We start from the raw sequence: 25,035 nt of genomic DNA, 5'->3' as shown, positions 1-25,035 counted from the left end.
TTCTCCGTGCCTCGTGTACAAGATTTTTGCTGTCCACCTCAAAATTACGATCAAAGTCAAGTGCTCCCAATGATATTCTGGATTTTCAATTTTTAAAACAATTCTGAAACGAATTATTGTTTTAAGTAAAATAACCGCAAAATGGAAGCGAAACCTAAAATTTGAAATTGTATCAACTGGCACTGTAATACATAATTACATGAAATCTATTAATTTACTTCCCTAAATGGCTGCTTCTGAATGTATTTTGAAATTAGAGAATGCTCATATTTTGGGCGTGAAAGAAATGCCATTCAATATATTGCATGATTCTTCTTCTGTCCCATTAGATAGATAGATAGAGGTATTTATTTGGGCGAAATTGAGACCAAATGGCCCCTTCTTCCATTTAACCCATAATTAGAATCCATACATAACTACTTCCTACGGAAAAAATCATAACTCAATGAGTAAGTGCCACTCTTTTCTGCGGCTGGCACTGGAATTACGTTCAGATACCCAATGATAAATCTAGTGGGATTTATGAAATTAGCTAGTAACTTATTTTCTCATTCAAAGATTCGTAAAAAATAGGTATTTTATTAAATGTGATTCCATATTTGTTACTAAATGCGAATTGCATTAAACTCATGGTAGTCAAATGTGTAATAATTAAGACTCTTCCGCCAAATGGCTTTTGGAAATCATTTCTTAAAATAAGATTCCAAAATTTATTCTATATCTTTTGGGATCTTTCAGATATTTAAGTAACCAAACTCTACGACCAAGCATGATTAAGTAATGACAAGATATTTAATTACTTTATCACACATAGTACATCATATGTATATAAATAAGTTTGAAGGTTTAAAAATTATTTAGCAATGAGAATTGAAATAAATTATTTACAAACATGAACTCTAAATTTGCACTGGAGGAATGGGCCTTTAGAGAATAAATGAAACTGCTAACCCAATCGTTGATGGTTGGACCTTCTCTTATAAAATGACTGACAAATCGAGCGCTTAAGACTGGCCTCGAGATAACAAAATAAAAATTCAACGAAGGGATTGAGGATGCCAAGCGGTTCACAAACGTTACAGCACTGATAAAAAAAATTAAAAACACCAAAATGGAAGAAATAGGGCAAGCACTTTCCACCACCCACTTTATATAAATCGTTTGGCAGTTAAGTTATATTTTCATAAACATCCTTTTTACAACTATCAATTGTTATTTTCATAAAAAATCGTACACCCTGTTTATAAAGTGAATTATTTTATGTGGTATAAGGATTAGAACGAAGTTACAGTAAGCTGAATTTTATTTTTCGGCGGTCATCATACATATTTCGATTTTAAATCCTTACGACCAAAATCTTTCCAATAATTAAAGAAAATATCACCGTGTTAAGATTTACATTTAAAAAATCATAGAAAGTTATAAAACACCCTAAATTGAATGCAATTATTGCTAATCCATATTCCATCAGGGTCATTCCATCGCAACTATCATCTACCTAGGACCGTAGCATCTGTTTCACAACTAATCTTTTTCCAACCCACTGTTTATTGCGAAAGCCTGTGACCACCTTACCCTCTTTGAGGCTTCTGCCGCAACATGTGTAGTCAGTGATTCCCATTATTGAGGCCATTAAAATGCCACGGTAGGTGAGAGTGGAAAACTAGAAGCGATAAATCGGATGAAACATAATTGAATTTGAAAACTTAATGAGAGTAAAAATGTTTAATTAACTAATTTCTCTCGGGAAGAGTGTTGGATATAAAAAATAAACATGTGGCATTGGCGCAAAAATTAGCGAGCAGACGCTGTGATTTTCAAGCTAAGTGTATATTCAAGTGTTGGATGATGCTGTTGCACTGACAGTCGTCCCTGCCTTATTTTACTATTCTACTATACTATGTATTTCAATGAGATATAATTAAACGGTTATTCATTATTACTATTTGGCAGTCCCCCGTTCATTTTCGTTTTTAGATAGACAGAGTCATTGTCAGGCTAAAACTGCTTTCAATTTGTGAGCTCAGAATAAAGGAATCCTTTGCTAATTATTTTATGGACGGTAAGTATAATTAGGAGTGTCCTAAACTTTTATGAAATCTCAAATGGACCAGTATAAGCTTCGTTTGCGATACTTACTACCTTGATCAAAAATTTCCCGGAATTTATTCAGAAAATTAAAAATACAAGTTTATTCATCTAAATCTATATTGTCCCCTTCAAAGTAATCCCCATCGACTGCAACACACTTATGCCAGCGCTTGATCCAATCCTCGAAACATTTTTTATATTCGGTTTTCGGTATGTCCATCAGTACTTCCTGCGATTTTTCCATTACTTCCTCTCGGCTGCTAAAACGCGTTCCCCGTAATGGTTTTTTAACTCGATTGAACAGAAAGAAGTCACAGGGAGCCAAATCAGGTGAATTCGGTGGCTGTTGGATGGTATTTGTTGCATTTTTCGTCAAAAAATTACGAATAATGATAGCACTGTGCGACGGTGCGTCATCATGGTGCAAAATCCACGAGTTTTCTGCCCACATTTCTGGTCTCTTTCGGCGAATTGCTTCACGCAAACGTCTCATAACGCCCAAATAATACTCTTTGTTTACTGTCTGGCCTTCTGGCAAAAATTCATGATGCACTACACCGTTGTAATCCATGAAAACCGTCAGCATTGCCTTCTTTTTTGACTGAAAACGACGTGGTTTTTTTGGTCTCGGCTCATTTGGTGAACGCCATTCACTTGCCTGATGTCTGGATTGCGTGTCGTACTCATAAACCCACGTCTCGTCTCCAGTAATGATCCTTTTGATGAATGTGGGATCGGATTCAGCCTCGCAAATCATGTCTTTTGCGACGTCAACACGGTCTCTTTTTTGCATGAAATTGAGGTCTTTTGGAACCAACTTTGCTGCTACACGACGGAAACCCAAATCATTAACCACAATGTCTTGGGCGGATCCATAGGCAATGTTCAAGTCCTCCGCTATTTCTCTGATGGTTAATTTGCGGTTATTGACCAACATTTCTTTTACTTTATCAATTTTTTCACCGACTTTCGATGTCGATGGTCTGCCACTGCGTTCATCATCTTCGATTGACTCACGACCACTTCTGAACCGCTCGTGCCACTGGTAAACGACCGTTTTTTTTAGAGAATCGTTGCCGAAACACTTTTCCAACATTTCCAACGTCCGTGCGCCACTAAATCCGTTTTTTACGCAAAATTTAATACAATTTCGTTGTTGCAAATTTAAATCCATTTCTGAAATTGTAAATAATCGCCAACACACACAGAGATAGATGTACTCTTGGCTACGTAACTTTTGCAAATGTCAAGTTATGACACTAAGATTTAAAGGGAATATCAACAACAGATGTACCAATTTAACAAAAAAACAGAACTCAAATCGGAACGATGGGAGCGCCACACGGTGTTTATTCCGGGAACTTTTTGATCAAGGTAGTATATCCCCTGAATGAGACTGAATTTTTTCCTATCCACTGATAATAATCGGAGCCTAAAGACAGCTAATAGAGATTTTTCGGAAATAATTTATCACAAGTTCACTGGGTTAATCGAAAAATTTAATTGCAATGCAGGTGAAGAGGGTTGAAGTAACGGCAGACTTAGAAACAATCATTGAACTAGCAATGTGTCTTTTAAGTTATTAAGCATGATATATTTATTCGGGCCCAGTTTTATCATTCAAAATATATACTATTTTTTGTTCTATACACTGTTTTGATTTTAGTTGAAAAAAGAAGTGAATTTGCGCTGTTTGCATTCAAGGCTATAATTACAAAATGTAAATAAATTCCAAGACATGGACATTATGCCACGTTCAGTATCACATTATATGTGAATTATTGTTTTATTTCTGCGCGGAAGAAACTATAGATTGAATGGGTAATTCATTAAAAACTTTACACAAAATTATGATTTAATTATATTTTACCTACACCCGATGCGTCACATTTAATTTTCTGGAAAACGGAATTGTTTCCGGATTAATTATTGAATATTCCACTCATATTTTTCTTGAAGAAAAACAGTTTCCTCCCGTTGATTTTATTTTGATAGAATGCTAAGCGAATTAATGCAATAACAATAAAAGTAATCAAGTAAATAAATAGTATTTTGAGGCAATGAGACCGCTATTTTCCAGTTCATGTCGCTGATTCATTCTCAACCAGCCTCGTACTTGGAGATCAACATTTAAATTTATTTAAAAATATTGGTATAAATTGAAAATATAGTAACAAAGTTGTAATATGCAAATATATTTGGATTTTTTAATCAACGGGTTTCAAAGTATTTATTTGATTAAATATCAATGCCAAAGAAATTACCAAGGGGGAAATGAGGACTGACAAATGATTGCTTCAGTTGGATGTTCCTTGAATTCTTCAAGATTCCGCAAGTATAAGTGTTAATATCTTATCATCCTTGGTCCACTTTACCATTTCTCCTTCCAAATCATCCTTGTTTTTTCTGACATTCGCGCTTTCACTACACCATTTCATTTCCAAACAATCAGTCTAATTTATTTTCTCTTTTCTGGACATGATAAAAAAACAAATTCTACTGGTTGAAAAATCCGTTCCGCTTCTTAATTTCTTAGCCACTTTTTAACTAATGAGGCACTCAATCTGTTAACTTTTATCCTCTAAGGGAATCACGAATAACAAGCGCGAGTGTGAAGAAAGTCAATTGTTAGACCAACTAAACGTGCATGTATAAGAGATTTCTTTTTCATAGTCATGTCTCAATTCGAAAGGATGAAATTTATTTCAGCTATTTATTTGCAAATTTAAGCAAAAAAGAGTGCTAAAAATTTGTTTGGGATATTTTATGGTAAACAGTTGAAATCGCTACCCTTAAAAAACTTGTCTATCTGCCGTTATCTACAGGTATTTCCTTTCGCAACCAATAGAGATTCCTTAACTGTGAAGGTTCTTCCGAAATCTAATTATTGATTTGTATTCATGCATATCCGTTACCAATCATATCAATTTCAACGGTCCCACAATGCTTACTAATAACAGCTATCATACCATCTGCTCTACACTGCCTATAGTTCAATAACCTACGAGTTTTTTATTTTGTTGAAGAAGTAGATTTTGGTTGAGAAGGAAAGACTCTGCTCTTCCTCAAAGTACACATTATTTTGACAATAACTTAATTTATTAATGTCATGATAGATGATGATATAACTTATCATCATCTGACGGCCAGAGTAAATACGCTGTAACGAAACCAGTTGCAGTGAAGTCATTGCATGAATGATACATATTTTATTAGATAGCAGAGTGTTTCTTTTCCTACACATCATGAAGAAGTTCCGCCAAGTTTCCCCATCCACCATTGAATAAAAGTAGATTTTTGAATAACGGTAAAAAAAATGTCGAGGTAAAACTTAACTTGGGCTATTTTTTTTTAGCTGTTTTATTAACTACTCTTAAAGCCTTTAAAGTCAATAAAAGTGATTTCCGATAAATTTAAGGATAATGAGAAATAAATGTTAGTGAAAATATGCCGCGAGAAGAATTAATAGAGAATTATAATTTTATTCACAGTAACAAACAAAAAAAGTCACCTTTTGAGGGCAGGATAGAATATTTAAATTAGTTCAAATGTATAGCAATATAAAATAAAAATTATTTTCAGGTTATTATGCAGAAAGTGGGTCACGGTAGTCCAGGGGTAGAGCGTTGGACTACTGACGGGGTTCGATTCCTGGGCAAGCCTGTCTAGGCACTAACAGCTCCACCCATACTATGTGACTTTTGGGGTACCAGATCTTCCTGGCAAACCATAAACGGTACATAGAAAGGAACTGGCCCACCCTACCCTGATGTGTGCATTCCACACGCCGTCGGGCTTAGCGTTGGGTAAACTCTATTATCACTTTAGGGTAAAAAATAACAGAAACTTTACACTTCCACACACTTTTAATGTCCTACGACCATGGTTTCGATGCTGCGCATCATCGAAACCGTGGTCTTAGGACATTAAAAAGTGTTTGGAAGTGTGAAGTTTCTGTCATTTTTTACCCTCAACATAAAGAAATTCCACAAAGTTAAGCCTGAAACTATTAACTCTCTCGTCACCTGCCAAACCGACCTTAGGGTTGATTACTGTGTTTATGGTTTTTTTCCTAACAGCAACTTACGGAAAATCGTGCCTTAAACACTTAAATTTAAAATAATTTCAGCTTTTTAAATTGGGAAAGAAGAATCTTTTAAATACTAAATACAGCTACTATAGTGAGCTCTTGTGCCAAGAGATATTATTATGGCCAATATTAAAGAATTGGAGAATTGATGTACCCAAATCTATTCTCAGTCACATTTGTACACACGAACACGGAATACTCGTATTTACGAGAACATGCTTTAAAGTGCTCAGAGTATGTCGCCACTTGTTGGTATTTAATCTGATATTTCGAAGCTGAATGTTTCTTTGAATCAAACATTATAGTGTTTTACACAAAGAACGTAAACATCAATTGGTGAAGAGGAGAATAGAACAAATTCAGTCTTTTCAAGACAAAATGGAACGTTACAATATAAATGTTATATTTAATCACCGTTAGTAATGGCCATTTCCCATTTTATTCAAAAGCGCCCTATTCCGATATGACTTTAGCCCGATACCTTCCACTATACTATACTTGAAGAAGAAAATTATGTGTTTATAGCATAGCTTTTCAAAACAAAGAGTGAATCTTATCAGAAAATATTGAGTTTCATTTAATAAATCGATGGGGGCTCGTGTACAAATGACAAAAAAACAACTGAGTGCCTTCACTTACCTCAAAGGGTTTTAGAATGGCTTCAAAGAAAGATGATTTGGCTTTTGAAAGACGATTGATGCGCGAGCTGGAGTGCGCCTGAAAAGAGAGAGAGCATTTTTTTTATTTACTTTGAAAACACATTTTGTGACATTTTGTGTCACACCAGCAAACATCGGAAATTGGGATTATAGTGAGAACATTGGAAACTCTTCTTTTATAACAAGGACTGAACACGAGTAATGAAATTTCCATTAACGGATTAAGTAAGAATTTACATACTCGTTAGTGCTACACTGCCACAAAGGAGCAGGGAAATTACAATTATTAATGTACTATAAATGTACTATATACAAATGAAGAAATCGAGTAATGGGAAAAATTCATTGTTTAATCATCGTACATTCAAAAAATAATTACATTTATTCATAAACTTAAAACCCTCTAAGAGCGTGAGTAATGACATCCGATACTTGTGAATGACCTCTATTATGACACGTAGGCTTACGGCACAGAAAAAATAGTTTTAACTAAATTATCACTATTTAATTACACATTTAATAGTAAGACATTAATAATTCAAACGATTTGCCTCAAGGAGAATTGTTCTGAAATATAATAAACATATCTCCCTACTCGTATGCATTATTAATTTTGGGGTCATTAACTATGCTTGGGGGTAGCGTAAAGATATAGTTATACTAAAAAATAACCAAGGTAGGAACCTAATTTTTATTTGCTTTCTTTAAGACTTCTTTGCGTAGTCTCTATCCAGAATTATATATTTATCCCAGCGTTCGTCGACATTTCGAAGACTGTTACTGTAGAAGTCAGCAGATTGTGTAGGAAACCGTTCCACCTCTTGAATGACGTCATTTCAGCTGTCAAATCTCCGACTCCGCAATGGTTTTTTGATTTCTGGGAGCAAGAAAAAGTCCCTTTAGGCAAAATGGGGAGAATAGGGTGGACGCAGTCAAATTTCAAAGCCGCATAGCTTTGATTCCTCAACTGCACCTCGGGATAAGTGGGTAGGTGCATTGCCGGCAAAAAGGCGGGTGCCGTTGTTGATTATACCGAGCCGTTTCTTTTCCAAAGCATCGCGCAATTTGTTCAGCATTGTACAGTAATAGCAACCAGTGATGCTATGCTTCCACTCCTTGCTCATCTATTTGGTTTCCGAATCATATCAATAGAACCAAGACTCATTCATCGTTACTAGGTAATCAAAAAAATCCTTACTGAATAAATAAAGACGATATTTAATTTTTTTTAATGTTTTGTCTTGAAAAAATGCTTAGTTTATTTATTTAGCGATCATGAAATTATACAAACTAGATCCTCAAACCATCAATTTTAAAATAATTCTCTTCGTACCTTCGTTCATCCCCAAAAGTTTATCTTCGATCTAATAGCAAAGCGTCCTCCTTTTTCTTCACTGTGGTAACATCGTCTGTGAGTGATGGTCTTCCAGTTCTTGAATCATCTGTACGAGGCATGTGTCCAGTTTAAAAATTCCCTTTCCACCTCACTACTGTGTTATATAATGACCTATCATTTTCATATATATCCATCATTTCATCGTGGATTTTCCGGGCAGTGCAACCTTTCAAACGAAGGAACTTAGTCACACTGCAAGACTTATCTTATGTACATAAGGTTCAATTAATGTGTATTTTATCCAGATATCTCGATTATATCTTCATCATTATTAAACCGTTACCATTCCCCCACATACATGAAACTATTATAGCTGAAATGTGACTGAAATATTTTGCATAGGGAAATATAGTTACTCTTGTTAGAATATTAGCTTTATACATGTTTCCTTTTATAAGAAATCCGAAATCTCTCGCGCTTCACTAAATTTAACTTAACTTTTCATGCGCATAGCTGCACTTAATATTTGAATATCAGTAAAGAGAGAAACGATACGATATGATAAAGACGGAAATTAAAATACTCGAGAGATAAAGGAAATAATAGGAAATAATATTAAGGAAAGATACTGGAGTGGAAATGAAAGCATTCACTAATCCTCGGGTTGAAAATTATTTATGATTTCCATAAATTTATCATCCATCATGGGTGTACGAAAAATATAACAGTATTTGGCCCTCGAACCACCTTTATTTTGAAAATCTCAAAACTATTTGGCCATATTTTATTAACCCAGCCATTTCCAGCAAAACACAAACGTATTAGAAGAAGATGAAATCCCTGTTTCAAGGAGAATTTGGGAAAAGGAGGGTATTCATTTTTGAATAATTTTCCAATATGCTTGGCGCCATTCAGATTTAAACTACCCACTTTAAATCAATCATTAATGGCCTCTAAAGCAACATTAAGAATTAAATGTTTTCACTGACTATGTATTTTATTTATAGATACAAGTATGATATGATAGTTTGAGATATTTAACATTGTAGCAAAATTTCAGCAGATACTCTTCAAGTTTATAACTACTTTCTTTGATGACCATACATTTTAGTAAAACGGAACATTCTAGATTTTATTCTCCCATTCATAAATTTCAAGTTTTCACTTTAGATGTTCTTGTTTTGGCCCAAAATGGGTAAAAACGAAGAAAGCGGTTATTCTGTGAATCCAGTGGTGCGATATGAACACATCTAATTAGCGCGCTGCGGAAGCGAGTCGGTCTCCGCAGAAGAGGATCTCATCGGGCGCCTACTTCTCGAAGACTATCTATTCAAAAATAAATTAATTTTGTGACACACATTCGCTGGGAATGCGTGATTTTTTACGGGGTAGCGATTTCTGTGAGGTAATAAGGAAAGGCGGAAAGAGAGAGTCCAGCCTTTCTCTCCGCTATCTACCAGGCGCCACTTTCCCCGTGAAAATGATTGCGGTTCTTGCCGGGGCCCCCAGGGCGGGAGAGATGCTGCAGTGGCAACGGAGGGGGTGAGAACGAGCAAGAGAAATATGTACTGCCATTTCGGGGGTAACGACCAGCCGCCGCGACGAAGGACATCCCTCTTGGTAGTTCTTTTCGTTCCATTCTCAATCTATCAATACTACCCTAGCTTGAGGTAGTCCGACATAACAGAAGTTTGTTTATTCTTCCATCCTTGTTTTCCTTGTACACTCCGTAATTGAAGAAGCGCATCATATTTTTCTCTCCTCCCATCTTCTATGATTAATTGATGAAGTGTCGCTGAAAACGATTTTGTAATTTTTAGAACAAAAGGAGAAGACTTAATAGCCCGAGACCGTACGAAATAATATGTCAAGTATACAAATTTTTCCATATTTTATATTTCAGAAAGTTAATTTTTATAGAGCTTTGTGTTATAGGATTTAATCAGACCCAAAAAGTTATCCAAGCTATGAAAATCCACCGAAAGCATACCATTGTCAACCTACTGTGGTACTGACTCCTTCAATTATTTCGAATTTTGTCAAAAATGATTACGAAAAATTGCAAAATGAATAAACGACATTTATAAGTAAAAAACAAGGTTAAGATATGAAAGCAGATGCTTCTTTTTACCAGGTAATTTAACCAATATTCTGTTATAAACTTCAATAAAGAAATTATGGTTACTGTTTCAAATGTTATTGCATAAATTGGGACATTAAAATCACTTGTGAAATGAAAGATACTATCCTCGCTAAAATTAAATCAATTTTGTTCCAAGGAATTAATCTAGAATCAATATAACTTTAATTTTACAATTCATAGCTTCATAATAATTAGATGATAAATAATAAGAAATAATGCAAATAGAATATTCGAATTATTTGAGCAGAGACTTCTAAGCAGATGAAAAAAAAGAAAACAAACCCATATTTCTTATATATAGTCAGAAATAGGTTAGTAGGGAGCATAAAGTTACCAAAAAACTGGACAAAGGGTACGTTTAGAAGAAAACCAAAGTTGATGAGAATGATAGAAGAGAAATATTAGGTAATATTAGGTTAGCACGGAGTGAGGGAATATGTGAAAGAATTTTGGCCGACATGATAGGGATATGGTGTTAATAAGTATGATAAACTGTAGAAAGAAATTATATCGTGGAAATATCGATAAGTGCAACTTTCCGTTGATATCCTGAAACCTGCAATAAATTGATAGACTGCCTTTGAAAGTTTATACTAATCATAATCCTAATTATTTGGTTCGGAATGGAAACAAATGTGAAGATACTAATGATCGGGCTAGATTAGATTTAGAAAGCAACTATCGATTCTTTTGTATGTCTCATTTTTCTTACACCACATTATCCTGCAGGTATCCATCGGAGATACCTAAACCTGGCTCAATTAAAATACAATCAGTTTACCCACCAGTAAACGAAATATTAATAATAATGATATTTCTTGTACTCTCTTTTAAAAATATTGTACATTCTTACACGTCATATATCAGACTCAGATCAAATTTGTTTTTAAAAGTTATATGGACCGAATAAAACTCTCCTGAAGGTACAACGGGGTCCAATAGTACCACTCACTATTAAAAGATTTCGCTAACGAAAAAGAATGCATATAAAATGGTTTCATTGATAGTTACAAAAAAAATTTCGGTTCAGCCCTACCCTCTAGTATGAATTTTCTTAAAATTCTATCTTTCGTGTGTGCTTCATACCTTTAACATCTATGAATTTGAACCCATATTTCATCACAATCACATCAAAATGTGCAAATCCTATAAATTTAGATAAATCCCATGAAATTCTGGTTTCTTTACAATGGCTAAAACACCCTAATCCCGGGAAATGCTTCCTCGAGAGTTCTAATACTAGATAATATTACTTTCAACCTTTGCTACACGTTGCATGTTCATAATCCATCTTCTCTCATATTATTAACCCCACAGTTGAATATTCTAGTGAGATACATAATTATAAATTTGTATAATTGAAACCACTTCATTTTATTTGCATTATTTTGGAATATTTCAGAAAAATATCAAGTTTCCATTTCCTCCTTGCATATATATTTATGCTATAAAATAAATTAATTTTTCCAAATTGAGAGAGAAACAACACTAAAGTGAAAGCTCTTTCTCATTTCCTATCTCATAAAAAAATGGATCAATGATCGTCAAAAAAAACATGTGATAGAACGCCAGGATGAAAATTACAATTCAAATTTCATCAACTAAGGAAAATGTAATCAGAATAAATATTGAGATTAAATTGAGGTGATTTTGTTTCACCAAAGAAATGGGAAACATTCAAAATTATATGCGATCCCGATACCTTTCCGACCAGACAATTTACTGGCATCAGCAAGGTATATTTGGGTTGGAGATCCACTGCTTAGCACTGCTGTGGCATAATCGCCTCACAATTCTCATGTATTCAATTTGCTAATTCGTTAGAAATTCGTTTTAATACGACAGTAATCAAGTAAATCAATCAAGGAAATTCATATTGAAAAGGTTGTGAAAAAGAATTTCTTAACACCCTTACTCAGTGTCTCTGACATATATTTTCTTCTTGTGAAAACTTCTCTGCCTAAAGTAATTCTTTTTCGGTTGTTGATCCGCCAACCAAACTGATTTTATAAACTTCCCTCCAATTTTTATTCCTATTCCCAGCTCCTCCCATGCTAATTTCACCATTTCCTCCGCATTCACGTTCAAGCGAACGGGTGATTATTAACTCCCTTGTCTCCCCCTGTTTGTAACACTACCCTTTTCTACTCTGGATCAGAGACTCGCACCCGAACTGTTTAAGACATGAACAAATTGCGGATGTCGTTTATCCCGTAAAATAAATCCTATTTTCTGAAATCATTTCATTAATTCTACGTAATTCACTCCATCGAACATCTGTTAATCTAAGAAACAGACAAATACTTCCCGATTGAAGTTTGTGCTCCTCGTATTGCTGAACTCATGAAGCCACGCGTGCCCCTCCACTTCTTGAACCCAAACCGTTCATCCCCTATGTAATTATTTTCTCTCCTCTCTATCCTCTTATTGATGACCCGAAGTACCACGATACGAATAAAGTCAAGTAGTTTTCAGTAGCCCTCACATTTCGATACCTTTTCCTTTACTGGAATGGGAATTATTAACATATACACCAATTATTACAAATAGTACATTAATATATTGCACCAAATGTATGCTATCTAACTAAATTTCCTAGCCAAATGCCTTCCTCATAAATGCTACGAACTAGCTCATGAAAATGTTCCCTTCCAAGTATTTAAAAGGGAATTTTATTCATTCTTACAACCTCATTACACAGAAATGCCCTTTCTATCTCTCCATGGTGCCTGGACTAAGCTATCCTCATGGACGTCATATTCTATTCCTGTATCCAACTTACATGCCAAATATCTAAACCTTATAGACTCTCCAACAATTCTTTTCATCTCTCTAGAAAATTTTATGGTTCAATTATTGTTTTTCTTGTCGTACCGAAATTACATTATTATTTACTTCCTTATCCTAGTTCCTTCCTTCCTTACTTATCTTAGTTTATTATTTACTTCCTTGTACTTCCTTCTACATAATGCTGTTTACATTCTTCCATATTCGCCTGTCATCTACAGCCATCTTAATACCTCGTCAGTAATTCATGGCCCCTATGCCCATTTTTATATTGCTCCTAAAGTTCCGTTTGCGGCTTTCGATGTCCCTTTCTTGATATACTCCCGTCTTGCTTCTAATCTACCTGTCTCCTTGTCCCCACTCATAATAATATCTACTACCTCTTGTCTCTACTTTCTTTTCGTCCTGCGTAATGTTTCTATGTTCCATTTCCTCACATGTGTTTCCAGTTTTATCCTCCTGAATCTGACGTTACACTTCGTTAATACTAACGTATGGTCAAAGTTCGCATCCGCTCTTGGGAAACTGCGGGAATTGATATGCTCTTGCAAAATATTTGCCAACAGCATCTCTCTGAATATAATCTAACTGATATCCCTCTGAATCTTCACAAAGTTTGCAAGTAAATCTACGTATACTCTGGTGTTCATAATAATTTATCTTTATTATTAATCCATACCACCTGAAGATTTTGTTATTGCTGTCTCCCATTTCTCCCAAGTCTTTCTTTGTTCCCAGGTAGCTTTCTCCCATTTTTCCCTTCACCCACCTCCATATTCCAATATCCCATCACTGTTAAATGTTTCCTTTCAAGGACTCCTCTGGGCATTCCTCTAATTGACCGTATATCCTGCCTACCCCTCTTCCCAAAGAGTTGCCATGACTGATTAAGGACCAAGTTCGTACTTCCTATTTTACTTCTACGAATACTATTCTAACTTTCACCAAATCTATGTTTACATTCGCTTTTTTCTGCCTTTTTGCTAAATACACTGCCACCCCTAGCAGACTCTCTTCCTCTACACTGTATATTACTCAATAATTACCGTATCGATAATCCCCGTTGACCTTCCTCTGCTACGACTTCTTTCCTACAGCGGTCTAATCCGCTCTGTAAGTATTTTGTTTGATGACGACCGCGAATATATTACTTCTCCCGCGGAAGCTAGAAAAGGGAAAGCTTATTCAAGGTTAAAATTGAAAAAACGTAGAGATGAAGGCCTGGTATAAACTATGAGAAGGATATAATGGAAAATTCTGTGCAAGGAGCTATGAGGGAACAAGGAGATAGGAAGGAAGCAGGGTAGTTTGGAGAGCTGCTACAAATCAATCTCCGAGTTGAATAACCCCGATATTTTTTGTGTAATTGATACATATGATGTCTCTATTTGCATATAACATAATTAATTACGCAGGTAAATAAATATATTCGATGCAACCACTAAGTAAGACTTGTTATTTAAAGATGTCCTCTTTTGCAAACCAGTCATTCTAAATCAAGATGTACAGACACATTAAGATCACTAGGATACATTTCCTGCTTAGATGAATCTACTTTTCAAGAGCCTTTTAATTTAACTCGTTATAAATCGTCCCGAGTCCAATTTGAGTCACAGCGAAGGTAGCAATGCAGCTAATTTTTAGAAAACGTAGAAGCACTGTAGTAGCATTCAGTAGTTTGTCCACAAATGTACGAAAAAACAGGCGGATATAACGTTACGAGAATAATATGTCACTTTCCTAGAATATCCAAGTAAAAGGTTTTGAATATTTACAAAAAATAAGTATATTTAATATGAATTAAAAAGATAAATTATTTGGATTCACGCGTTATGCACGCTTTTTAAACACATTCGGGAACACTTTGAACCCGGTGAATGAGAGATAAGTCGTAAATATACAAGCTTGGTTGAGCTCTTGGCACGATGAATATGTATTTTTACATGAATAATTGATAAATTTCCTGCTACAAACGTAATGAGGCGTCAATTTCTCCTCGGGAAACGATAATTATCGAGTTTGATGAATGGGCTGTAGAAATCAGAATCACTGACATTACCGGTAGAAAAACTGAGTGATTACAACTATGCAAGTAAAATTCATTCATTTACCTTCATTTGTCAAAACAATAAATATTTCATCGAATTTTGATAAATCCTGAGAAATCTCTTCACTAAAATATATACTAGCCCAATTTTGCAGATAAGTACCTCATCAAAAGGGAAACCAAAAGTTTTCACGAAAATTCACTTTAACATAAAACCAAAAACCTCGATTTTTAAAAACGAATTAAAAGCAATATAGATTTCGGATGTCCTTAAGATGAATATTTTTGCTCATGCAATACTATATACAGAGTCGCACCCAAAATTGGTTGGCCTGATTTTCTCTGGCGCGAACGGAGCGGTGAAGGGGGTCTGCCTGGCAGGGTAAGGTGGAGGGGGCTCTTAGCAACAGACCGACACCAACCTCAGTCGCCTGCGGGCTGTCGTTGAGTGAGGACACCGTTTTTAGTGAAGCAAGTTTTTTGTCCGCGTCGAAAAACAAAATGAATCTGAATTTAGAGCAACGTTATTCCGTGAAGTTTTGTGCGAAACTCGGGAAGACGGCAACTGAGACCCTTGATATGATCAAGCAGGCTTATGGGGGCACTGCCTTAAGCCGTTGCACAGTATTTGAGCGGCACAAGTTGTTTAAAGAGGGTAGGGAGCTCGTTGAAGACGACCATCGCTCCGGACGGTCGTCGATAGCAAGATCCGACACGAATGTGGACAGAGTGAGGACACTGCTGAACACAGACCGACGCTTAACCAGTGAAGAAATTGCAGACCATATGGGTCTGTCTGCATCCAACGTATTATTTCACAGGATTTGGCCATGCGCAAGGTGTGCGCCAAGATGGTGCCGAAAATTCTGAGTGTCGACCAACGTCGTCAGACAGCTCCTGGCCAAATACGGCGTTGCCACGTTGCAGTACCCGCCCTATTCTCCCGATCTGGCACCACCGGACTTCTTCTTCTTCCCCCTGATGAAAAGACAGCTCAAGGGACGACGTTTTGACTCAATAAAGGCCGTTCAAGAGGCTTCGACGAGGGTCATCAACGGCATCCCCAAAGAAAATTTCCAGCGGGCGTACGGGGAATGGGAGCAACGTTATACTAAGTGTGTAGCAGCTCAAGGAGCATACTTTGAAGATTATTAAGTCGATGTAAGTTTATCGTCAATAAAATCTATCATTGCGTGTGAATAATAAGAAACTACTTAATGTTCTAAGCCGCCATATAAATAGCTTCTTAACCTTCCTATTGAAATTGTTGCGAGGGAAGGGAATCGTTCTAAAAAAGGGCTACTTAAAGTCTAAATAGCGTAGTTTTCTTCGAACTTCTTTCAAACAAATTCATTTGTAATGTTTGCTTTTAAAACTTGTTAATTTCATTTCGATAAAATATTGTAACTATTGATTAAATTCCTTAATATAAATCTGTGATGCAAATATAAATCAGTGATTAAAATCCTACATTACTCATCGAAACGATGTGCGAACCTCATACAAACATAAATGTATATACTACATGCGACGAATTACTCAAAAATAAAGCGCTTCTAAATCATTCGTACTTGAAATTAGCAACTCTCCACCTTGGTCACTGAACTGTTTTACCATATATATAGGTTTCCCTATTCAATTATTTGTGGGAGATGGTTGATTTGAAGGCTCAATATTAGGCACAGCAATGTGAAGCTAAGGTATGGAAAATACCTCTACAGGTACAAGGATAGGTTTGATACCGATTTCCTGAGGATTTTAAGAAGACAATCCATTTCATCCGTCACTGCAGAAAATTAACTCGGAATTTCCACTTATACATATACTTTGGATACGCTGTCTGCTGAAACGACAGATATTCATTGTCAAATTAAAAAAATAACAGAACCGGATAATGCAATCTATTTATTCATATGAATCGTAAATTGAGCCCATCACTTATCCTCATGCTATTCCGTGAGGAAGACCGGATTGATGTGTACCAAAAGAGCGATATATTTGAACTTAGCGATAAAGATATTTACACTTACTACACTTCCTAGAAATTTTATCCCATAATTGTGTTTTCTAAAGAGAATTCTTTCTTAATGATAGTCTTTCCCATGGGGTTTAGTCGCTAGTGAGTAAACATTTGGCGAATAATAAAAAAATTTTTAAGGTCAAATTTGTCAAATGAATGAATGTGACATGTCTAAATCCAGATACACAGTAGATGTAATATTCCAATAATTACACATTTTACGATGATGTACATGTTTATGTATTCCAAAAGTCTTCATGTATAAAAGACGCTGCAATGAATATAAGAATACTTTGATAACTCTATGATTACTTAGATAACTCCAGTCTACATTTTCAAAGTAACTCCGTTCACCGATGTGGGATTTCTTTTTATCTCAGTATTTCTATTCTTTTTCATTTAAATGCTTTAAATGGAGCAAGAACGAACGCTTTTGATGGCCTAAAGGTGCATATAATATAGAAAAGTTCCAAAAAATAAGAAAAATATTTTTTTGGATATACAGCAATTGAGTATCGAGCAACCCCTGCTTATTCAAGGCCGAGAATCTTTCAGCCTTCATAAAACCCTTTATATAAGAATATTTTTCACAGAAAATGTTCAGCATCTCGTATCGTTCCCTTTACGAGGTGAAATGAGATAACTCCTCCCTACAAAGTGCCACCCCTGGACAGGAGTAATAGCGCATAAACTCCAGCCTCCTTTGCTGCACTTTTAAATCCTGACAAATATCGCCCGCCGTCGGCCATAATAAAAAAGGCAGCTACCGAAAAGTGCGCCGCTAAAACTAGCGACCACCGCACGCTTCGATACCTCACGAAGAATGAAGAGCCAATCGTCACAAGCCTTAACTCTTTCGCCGTAACGTCATATCCATCCGCACCCTCCACTGTATCCCAAGCACACCCCATCCACTCGCCCCAACTCTACCGTGGGAAGTTCAACCTGCTCCGCTCCTGCCGACACTTCCAACCTCTAATGTTCTTATAGCCCCCCGAAACTCGGATCTTCTGTCCCTCCTTTCGCTATTGCCTACCTCCTATTTATGCTCTTTCCTCTCAGCCTTCACATTCCTTCCATCTCGTTTTCACTAAAGTACACATCCTTTTTCTTCCCCTCCGTCAACCATTCCCTCTTTCTTCGAGCACACATCATTCTCCTCAGACCTGCCGATTAAGATGAAAACATTTCGTGCTCTTCTACGACGCTGCTGATAACTCCGACATTCACCTCATTAATTTTAACGTCCGCCCTTCCCCGCTGCGCAGTTAAAAGCCTGAAAGCAGAGGAACTATGGAAAAAAAAGGAGTAGGGCCACGTAAAATGAAAGGGAAACGCGCTATAATAACACGCATAAAAAGGAATGCGGGAAAGAGTGACTCTTACGGTTGAGGAGCTGGAAGTAGTGACAACGCGGTAGATATTTTTTTTTCTTTAAAGAACCCGTTGTGCCCGATCCTATTTAGCTCTTCCTCCAATCTTTTGCTCTCTCCGAATGCAATCACTATCTCTCGTATTGCAGACGATAGCAATTTCTGGAAACGTCCACCGTCAACGCCTGGATGTATATTTTTCCCGGTCCGCCTCGTTAAATTGAATTGACCAACCCTGTCATGTGCTTTTGTTTCATCCCCTCCTTTTCTCTCTTTCCTCTTTGCAAATTTGGAATAATTGGCTTTAAAAATCTCTGTATTCCAATTGTGTTGATTTCATCGGAGCCTTTTTACCGTCGACCATCCTGTTATCTTCCGGCTGCTCTACTCAATTAAACGTCATATTTAGATGAAACATTCGACAATTTTATTCATGTTCGTCCTTCTTTGATATGATTATTTAACTCATTACTTTCAGTAAACTAAATCTGCTTGTACAAAAAGCTATTTTAAATACACTACATTTGTGTAAAATAAAACTTGTTTCGGTTGTTTGCCTTTTTATTACGCTATAAGTCCATCAATCCGCATATTTCCTCCTTGCAACCAATCCCCAAGAGAAAAAGGCTGAAATTGACACCAAATTACAGATGGTCCTATTATTTATTACCAATGAATATGTCCCTTCTACTTTTTGCACTAGAATTACATTTCCCACTCTCCACGATCTCACCAAAACTCCTTTCCATTTGTTTTCTTAACCTTACCCCGTAATACTGTTTAGCTACGTGATCGTGGAGAACTATGAGCTTTTTCTTCACCGCCAGCAATCCCCGTTGCACTGCTTGAATTTCCTCCCACTACTTCAAACCGCTAAGCACGTGCACGTCACGTGGTCCAGTAATTCTCCGATGATAATGAGATCAAGAAAAAAGAAAATGAAAGAGAGAAGGGCTCCGCGATGTACAGAAACGCCAGGTGTGTGCACATTCGTCCCCTTTCGTATTGCGACATTTCTTGCTTCTCGAACCAACTCTATAAGTGACGTTGTCGGAGTAAGGAAGGGGGTAAATGCTATGGAGGAGGAACAAAAAAGGATTGGAGGGGAGGATGAAGTCCTTTACAGACTGCAGGGCGCCAATGGGCGGAGGTTCCGTTGCTGAAGTCTATAAAAAGATCCGCCAATGCCACCTGCACGATCCCTCAACTGCCTCTCATTCTCTTCGCCGCAACGTAGTTGACTGAAGGACATATTTTCGTCGCCCAAACGATGGAACTAGCAAGCATCGGATTATTTCTGTGGTTCAATTCACAAGTTATTCTAAATATCATCTTTCAATACAAATATAATCTGGAAATATGATTTAAGATTTTAAAAAACGGATTCGGGTCATATTAGACAGTTGTTGTTGAGGATATGTGGAATTATTTTTTCACCAATTATGAAAGGTATTGTTTGTTAAAAAACCATGTAATTAAGAAAATACTGATAATGTGTTGGAAATTAAATTCTTGAAATCATGACCATGATCATGAATAATTTCTTAAAATCAAAATGAAACATAGTTTATATTGCCTTACAACATTTTTATTGTTTCTAAAAAGCCCTACTATGGGGGTACATGGGAAGCAAAAATGTATGTTAATCGGAGTTTGCAATAATTATATCTGTTTATAAAAGTTTAAGCGACGTTACCTCCTACTTAGTCTATTCTTGCCCAGTTTTCCCTGTGTATCGTACAAACACTAATCTACAACCTGTAGTTACATAAACGTATTATAACTATCTGAATTTAAATAAGAAATAAATTTACTTCGATGACACGGTTAATTTGACGAAAATAAGTTTATCATGATGCAATTAACTAATTTATCTTGAAAAAATTATGTATTAGTAAATATTGCTATAAATACGAGTATAGACGAAATTTACAAAAACTGAAGTCAGCAAAAATTCATTTAAAGTAAATCATAAATTATGGACTACAATATTTAATTTTTCAATGTATATTGTACGAGACATTTTTTTAAATAAACAGTATTACCACCCTAACGCTTCAACGATATTAAGAGACATTTATATTTGTTGTGGAATATGTCTTAACCGTGTCGGCAAAAAGGCAGTCTGTTGTCCAAATAAAAAAGAATATAAATTATTCGAGAGCGTTACTTGAAATGTATGCTAACACAAGGAAATGATATTCAGTAATCTAAATAGAATCACCAAAGGGAATGGTAAGGAGTGGAATGCGTGGGACGCAATTCTAACAATAACCAATAAAATTCTCAAAATAGTGTTTGAGATAAGAAACAAAATGAGACCTCGCAGTACAATGAACGTAAAATCTGCCCACAAGGGAAAGAATCAGGTAGTTTTTTAGAATCAAAATGATTTATGCGTATGAGGCATTCAATTGTATGAGAAAATTCAAAATAAATATTTCAACGCAAAAAATTTGAGTGATCAGAAAAGGTTTAAACAGAAATGAATGCGCGAAATCAGAGCAAATAAATTTATAACGCACTCTCTAATTGGAACGGATTAAGTTTGACAGTCTCGTATTGTAACGTTAATGTAAAAAACTGCCGAATCGCTCGGGAAAAAGTTAATCGGTCTTGATCATAAATCCTTTTGAAATTGATGGAATTGATGAGGGATTTAGTCCAACTTATCAACAACACAAAATTGTAATTCTTCAAACATTCAAATAGATTATACAATAGAAATTCAATCGAAATATATTGCGCTACATAGCCTTAATTCCGTTATTTTGATCGTGTACAGCTAAATTTAATGTATGGCCCTTTATTGTTAAACCATTATTTTGACGAGGATGACTGAAATAAATGGCATATTCGGAAAATTATACCTAAAAATACTTCCATTAGCCCATTTTATTGATTCACACCTTTACTTTGGCAAACTTGAAAATTTGTTCATGAAAAATATTTCTATTTTCATGATGTTTTACAACCTTTTTAATTCCTACTGCCATTATCAGCCATCACCAAATATTTATTTGTGTTTATCCAAAACCAATTTTCAACGATAGGTTACCTTAGAAAAAAATTAGTTTCAATTTTTTATCTAGTAAGTTGTTCCCATTTGCAAATAGGCATCCAGAAATCATAGATTGTACAAGTAATACTATATGCCCATATCGAGAACTAAGGCGTCAAAATTCAAAGAACGTCGGTCTATTACAATGGACACTTTTCATGCTACAATCTTGGGCTATTTAATTTTTCATACACAATATAGTCACATAACCACTAAACTTTGCTGTCCACAAGATGTAATTTTTCTCTTTTTCCTACTTTACTATATCAATAATGAAGTCTTTTCTAATAATGCTCTTATAAAATCCAGATAATGAGAAGATGGCAGGAGAAATCTTAAGAATGAAACGGATACGAATAACCTATTTACGCGTCATTGGTACTAATTTTGTATACCGATTACATCTTAAGAATTGAAAATTCATTAGATATACATCCATTCAAACAATGTTGAGAATTTCATTATCTACTAGAGTCAATTTAAGTCCATTCATTCTTTTGGGTGTTAAGGTTCGTGAGTGAGGTGGAGGAAAAATCTTATAAGATGCATATTATGTAATAAATAGAAGCATTATGTAAGATGAAATTGAAAGTGCTTACAGATGGAGTCAAGGATTAAAATATAAGAAAATTAGCAGGTTGTTAATTTAAACGAACTTCTTCAAAGTACTATCCTTGGGCCCCTACACAGTTTTTTCAGCGATTCTACCATGACCGGTACGCGCCCTGAAAGGCGTCTTCGGGGACCTCTCGCAAAGTCTTCGTCAGACCTGATGGATCTATTTATGGACGAAAAACGGGTTCCTTTCAGGGCTTCTTTAATAAGAGGAACCTTCTCGGATTAAGGCAGCCCTGAAGTCTGATTCAAACTAAGAAGACTTCTGGGGCGACGCATGGCCTATAGGGGGTGGCAGAGATGGCTCCTAGTTTTTCGCCAGGAAGTCGTGGACTCATAGCGCGTTGTCGTGATGGAGCTGCCAGGTAGCGGAAATGTCTTTTATCGTCCTGATGACCATTTTTCGGAGTCTTTCCAGCACATCCACGTAGTAGGCAGCTTTCACTGTCTGTCCTTGAGGAACAAACTCCTTATAGACCATTCCTTTACTGTCGAAAAAGACAATAAGCATGGTTTTCACTTCTGATTTTCTCATTCTTGCATTTTGGGCTAGGGGGACTGGTAGTTGTGCCACTCAGAGTTTTGGAGTTTTGTTTCTGGATCGTATTAAAAATCGGAGGTTTCATCACCAGTGATGACGCAGTCAAAATAATCATATTCATGTTCAATACGTTGCAAAAGTTCACTTAAATTTCCGCTCGGTTGGTCTTTCGTGGCACGGTTCACAATAACTGTCGTCCTGCTGCTTCCACAGCTTGGAGAGCACTGAGACCGATTTTGCGGCAAAGTTTAGAACTGTGTTCTTGGTCATAATTAAATAAAATGCTTTGATTGAGTACCTGCCAACAGCTAGAGCCTACAAATTAAAAAATACTGACAGCATAGAAGAGCACATTTAGTTTGAATCTTAAAATACCATAAAATATTGCTCAGACGATATCTTGAAAGACAAAATAAGTAATTCCTTGGATGAAATATTTATTTCCATTTTTTCATGAATTTAGTTTGTTACTCAAAAATGGGAATCTCCGAAAAATATATCCCTATTTTTTTAATTTCATGTCCATTCCCCCAATACCTCTCCATTTGTTGGTTAACTGATTAGTACTTTACGTCATTCCTTCAAACAGATGTTAACCATGAGGAAATAATGACATTGTAAAAGTTTTCGTCGCGTTTTGATTTGTACAATAAATCCTAATAATAATTACACTTGATTTTTAATGCGAGATATTAGCTTCGAGTACATTTTATGTTTTGTAAAATGTAAGAAAAAAATTATCTCGCTATAGAATTCCTCTGAAATGTTTAAGTTTATTCACACATGGAAGAAGAAATTAAATACACTGGTATAAATAAGTAGGAGCTACGGGAGTGAAGAAACAAGAACGAAATAAAGAAAGCGGAAAAGGGATAAAAGGACACAGGAGGTGTGGGACGCATTTTCCTAAGAATAGGTCTTGGACTCATGAATGGCTAAAGAAACGAAGAGCGAAAGGGGATAGAAAGGATTACTTGTCGGCTGACCCGTGTTTCAGCATGAGCAATGAGACCAGCAGTGATACGTGACGGGATGGCGGAGTGCTCTGATTGAGGTCGTTCGGATGTGCAGAGTAAAGGTGTACGCAAAGAGTAAGTACATACTGCGAAGGCCACTAGGAAGATTAAGGAAATAAGGTACTGGAAACGGCATCAAAATATGCCTGAATTCACACAAAAGATGTATCAATGAGAGAATTTCGGAATATTATTTCAGAAAAAAGAATCATAAGAAATGACCGATGTGGAATGATAAATGACACGAATAAAACAGCATGAAAAAATGATTAAAAAATAAAGATACGGAAATTTCCCCGTGGAAATCTATGAGCTCAGACGCTGCCTTGGAAAAAATCGGATAACATGAGAAAGCGAAAGATGCAAGGGTAAAATGTTTATTGAATGCAGTCGAAAAATCATAGCAGTACAAAGAACATTTTTTTATTCATGAAAACATAAGTGAAAAAATAATTAAACAAAACAGTGAAAAATAAATTAAATGAACAAATAACTCAATTATGTTGCATAAGTTCTTTAAGCCATATTGTATCTTACAAATTGGATGTAATACTTTGAAAAATCAAAAGAAATCGAATGCAATTATGTGGTAAAATGTACGCTAGTAAGAAAAGCTGGAGAAAACATGAGATTAAATTTAAAATATTCCAAATGGGCAGGAGAAGGTTTTGCATAAAGAGACTCAGCACTAAAATTAGCAAATAGTAAATACGGATAAAAGGATTGGAATGAAAGATTAAAAACAATTTTTAAACGGGAACGGCAATGTTAGTTACTCAGTGTGTTCAAGATGAGTGTTCATAAATAGTAGGAAGAAGTACGAATCGCGTAAGAAAGGTATAGATAAGTAAACGTTGATGCTGAATAAATAAGGAAGAATAATGGAAGATTAGAGCATCCAAGACTGAGATTGAAAGCGCGAAACTTCCCTCGGGATGTGCGATGAACCTGCTAGAGGTGTGCTTATAGGAAAGCAAAGGAAGGAGTAGGAGGTTGATATAGATAAAGATAGCGAAGGAAAAAAAAGAAGGTAAGGGTGAGCTGTTTCCATAGAGATGGAGAGACACGGGAGAAGGATGAGAGGGAGGAAGATCGTGGCATGGCCACGTTTCTTGCAGCTGCGTAGACTCAACCTGTCAACTCCCACCTCCTGCGTCCCCAACCACCTCTTTTCCGTCCCCTTTACTATGCTGTCCCATTCGAAGAAGGAGAAAATTTGCATACGAAGTAACTGCGCTCACTCTCTGATGCGTCGC

Source organism: Hetaerina americana, unplaced genomic scaffold (assembly GCF_022747635.1).
Source record: "Hetaerina americana unplaced genomic scaffold, ioHetAmer1.1.p SCAF_1, whole genome shotgun sequence".
Taxonomy (NCBI): Eukaryota; Metazoa; Arthropoda; class Insecta; order Odonata; family Calopterygidae; genus Hetaerina; species Hetaerina americana.
The sequence above is the reverse complement of the archived record's forward strand: the minus strand, read 5'-3'. Positions refer to the sequence as shown.